This window comes from Marmota monax, unplaced genomic scaffold, assembly GCF_021218885.2.
Source record: "Marmota monax isolate L192 unplaced genomic scaffold, Marmota_monax_Labrador192_F-V1.1 WCK01_AAM20220418_F8-fsc00299, whole genome shotgun sequence".
NCBI classification, from domain to species: Eukaryota; Metazoa; Chordata; class Mammalia; order Rodentia; family Sciuridae; genus Marmota; species Marmota monax.
The window spans coordinates 1,286,345-1,290,671 of record NW_026694371.1 but is presented as its reverse complement, the minus strand read 5'-3'; the positions used below and the strand labels follow the sequence as shown (position 1 = coordinate 1,290,671).

At 43.8% G+C, this 4,327-nt stretch overlaps 1 pseudogene; it reads left to right on the top strand.

Annotated features, from left to right (window-relative positions):
• The first annotated feature begins 2,189 nt into the window (after positions 1 to 2,189).
• LOC124109248 (nuclear receptor subfamily 1 group D member 2-like) lies at positions 2,190 to 4,011 on the top strand (annotated as a pseudogene).
• Positions 4,012 to 4,327: the final 316 nt, after the last annotated feature.

The window sequence follows — 4,327 nt, the reverse complement described above, 5'->3', positions numbered from 1 at the left end:
TCTTCCTTTCCATGGACCGTGTTCTCATGAAGACTGGATTCTTTGTCTTTTAAATGTTTTGCTCCTGTCTGTCTCTTTTGGTGGATTTTCACGTTAGTTTACACAGTTGCAAAATTTTTCCTTTTTCTCCTTCTCAGCACTGATAGCAATGCCTGGATCTTTCATATGAATTCTCATTTATATTGGAACATGATCCTTGCTTCCTTTCCTGACTCTTCTTAGGCTTGCTTTTCTTCCTCTCTGAGCTCCAGTTTGAGCCTGGGCCAAGACTGGACACCAAGCTTTTGAAATACATATTTTTAATGGATTGTGTATTGCTTATATTGCTTTTTAGTTATTGATGAGGAAGGGCTGTGACCCAATTTCCTTATGCAGAAGCACCTCAATTTGAAACTCTTTCATCTTCCTGCTTCCTTTTCCTTCTACACACCCTGGCTGCCAACATTTCAGTATGACCACCCTTCCAGCTGCTACTGAAACCCTCAAAAGCGTGACAGTGACTGCTTCCTCATAATCTCATTTTTTATTTGACTCTGCCAATCTTGTCCGTGCTTCAGCATTTTGAGTATTTGTTTTCCTCTCTTATTCACTCACGACCATAGTGATTATTCATAAAACATTAATAGAAGTTATTCATTAGTCCTGTATAGTTGTTCAGTGGAATCTACATGCACCTGCTTTTTATTGAATACTTTCACCAGGACCAAAAAATAATTACCAAATTAGCCATGCGCCAAATTCAGTGTTAATGTTTTAAAAGATTATAATGCTTAGTTTAGTGTTGTTAGGTGTTAATCAAAACAAGCTGTCTGGGAATGGTCTAATTAGCATACAGACCTCAAGGAATGCATTTTCTAACTGTGGCCTGGGCTTGGAATCATTGCCAGGGACTCAGATTAAATTTCAGCTCATGTCCCTCTCCAACAACAGAGGTTTTGTTTGTTGGTTTCAGGCATGCTGCAGAGATGACAAACTGGGATCCCTACTATGTGTTCCTAATGGACTTGGTTAGTGGTGCTAGAATCAGCCATGGGGGAAAGCCCTTTTCATCCAATTAAGATTCCTAAGTGACTTTCAGGAAACTGAAGGAGGGAGTGAAGACAGATGAAAGAACTGAAGAGAAGCAGCAAGGGAAAAACGCGACCACAAGAGGCCCATTTCTTTTTATTTCATGGTGTTTTGGTGAGTGAGGAGTATACCCCAGAGTCTATGCAGTTTTACAAAAGAAAGCAGAAAAAAAACACAGTGTTTTGTGCTTAAATGCTGGGTCTCTGGAAGGAGTAAGAAAAGCCCGTTGGGTCCCTTGTGTTGGTGGACGTACACGACAGCCCGAGGGAGAAGCCAGGGTCTTGCTGAAGTGAGTAGCATGCAGGCAGCAGAACGTCCAGATCTGCAGCTGGGACATTCACACAGATGCCAAGGGGTGGGTTTGTGACCCTGGCAGTCACTGGCAGCCTCCAGCCAGCTGCTGTGTTGCCTGCAGATCTCAGCTGTGAGGTGGGAGAAGGAAGATGCTCTAGCATGGCGAGCTGCCAGGAGGCAGGACAGCCATCTTTCTTTAAAAATGAAGCAGCACTTCTGAGGGAGGTCCTGGGTGTGCCCTGTGTTCACAGGGAATTCAGGATCATTGCACTTTGCATTCCTGTGCAGACAGGACCCAGATATCATCGGAAAGTGCAGAAGGGCAGAATTAAGGTTAACACTGAATTTTTTTTTTTTTTTTGCTTCTCATGCAATGAACTTCTCCCCCTTGCTATTCAGGTCATGGAATTTTCCCTACATAGTTGAGTATAAATCACCAGGCAAATTGGGGTACGTGGGTGTGGGCTATAGGGGATGATGAGGTGATTAGTGAGAAGTTACCATAGCAGTATTTGGATTTTTAAGACTCAAAATTTAGCCCTGGCTGCCGAGGTGCACTGGCTGCAGGAGGCCGCCATGTTGCCGCTGTTGTTGTCAGGGACCCCAGGAAGAGCACTGCATGCCAGTCACTACCTCCCTCTCCTCCCTCTCCCTGTGGCCTGCGGGGCTTGTGGTCCCGCCCACCCCCACCAGCCCTGCCCATGAGCCCCCCCACCTCCTTCCCAGTGACCACCACCGCCTCCAGCCCAGGGGTGGCGCACACTGAGCAGCAGTAGTGGGCCTCCTCTGCTGGGAGCAGCAGGCCTGGCCCCCTCCCCAAGGGCATCATGGAGGTGAGTGCGGGAGATGTGATCGCCTATATCAGTTCTTCCAGCTTGGCCTCTAGCCCTGCCTCTAGTCACGGTGAGGGTTCTGAGAATAGCTCCCAGTCCTCCTCCTCTTCTGTTCCAGGTTCTCCAAATAGCTCTAATTCTGATACCAATGGCAATCCCAAGAATGGGGATCTGTCCAATATTGAAGGCATCCTGCAGAATGATCAAATAGATTGTTCCATGAAAACAAGCAAATTGAGTGCTTCTGGATGACAAAGAGTCATAGTGGTGTGACAAAATTTAATGGCATGATTCTACTGTTTCTAAAGTCTGTGGGTATGCGGCATCAGGATTCCATTATGGAGTTCATACTTGTGAAGGCTGTAAGGGTTTCTTTGGGGGAAGTATTCAGCAAAACATCCAATGCAAGAAGTGCCTGAAGAATGAAAACTGCTCTATATTGAGAATGAATAGGAACAGATGTTAGCAGTGTCACTTAAAAAAGTGTCTGTCTGTGGAAATGTCGACAAAGGTTTGGTCATATTCCTAAGCATGAAAAACAGAGGATGCTAACTGAAATGCAAAGTGCGATGAAGATCATGATGAACAGCCAGTTCAGTGGTCACTTGCAGAATGACACATTAGTAGGACATCATGAACAGACATCTTTACCAGCCCAGGAACAACTGCAACCGATGCCCCAGCTGGAGCAAGAAAACATCAAAAGCTCTCCTCTTCCCTCTTCTGATTTTGCGAAGGAAGAGGTGATTGGCATGGTGACAGGAGCCCACAAGGATACCTTTATGTATAATCAAGAGCAGCAAGAAAACTCAGCTGAGAGCATGCAGCCCCAGAGAGGAGAATGGATTCCCAGGAACATGGAGCAGTGTAATTTAAATCACGACCATTGTGGCAATGGGCTTAACAGCCATTTTCCTTGCAGTGAGAGCCAGCAGCATCTCAATGGACAGTGCAAAGGGAGGAACATAATACATTTCCCAAATGGGCATGCCATTTGTATTGCAAATGGACATTGTATGAACTTCTCCAATGCTTATACTCAAAGAGTATGTGATAGAGTTCCAATAGATGGATATTCTCAGAATGAGAACAAGAATAGTTACCTGTGCAACACTGGAGGGAGGATGCCTCTGGTTTGTCCAATGAGTAAGTCTCCATCTATGGATCACATAAATCAGGGCATGGAATCTGGGAAGAATTTTCCATGAACTTCACTCATTCAGTGAAAGAAGTGGTGGAATTTGCAAAGCGTACTCCAGGATTCAGAGATCTCTCTCAGCATGACCAGGTCAACCTTTTAAAAACTGGGACTTTTGAGATTTTAATAGTACAGTTTGCATCATTATTTGATGCAAAAGAGCATACTGTCACCTTCTTAAGTGGAAAGAAGTATAATATGGATGATTTACACCTAATGGGAGCAGGGGATCTGCTAAACTCTATGTTTGAATTTAGTGAGAAGCTAAATGCCCTGCAGCTTAGTGATGAAGAGATGAGTTTGTTTACCGCAGTTGTCCTAGTATCTGCAGATTGATCTGGAATAGAAAATGTCAACTCTGTGGAAGCTTTGCAGGAAACCCTCATTCGTGCACTAAGGACCTTAATAATGAAAAACCATCCAAACGAGGCTCTATTTTTACAAAACCTTCTCTAAAGTTGCCAGATCTTCCGTCTTTAAACAACATGCCCTCTGAGGAGCTCTTGGCCTTTAAAGTTCATCCTTAAGGCCTTTGTTTATTTGAACATGAACTGATGCTAACTGTACATTTTGTGCTAAAGTGCTTATTTATATGTGTGTACCCTATATGGAGATAGAAAAGACAATGCAAGATTGTAGGTTATCTTTGTAATCATACAGTAGTTGTTTGGATCAGGAACTCTTCAGCCATGATTAGACATTGACTGCATATCCCCAGTAGACCAATTAGCTGTGTCGCACTGAGACTGGAGAAGTTACACTGAATTATAATCACACTGCATGTTAGACTTTTTCATCTGGCAAAACCAAAAACCATTTTATTCTCCCTGTGATATACATAAAATGCACAATCACAAGTACAGGAGGATGTAGAAATCAATCCTTTGTGGTAGAAGTTGTGTTGAATATTGGAAATCTTGGTATCACCACAGGA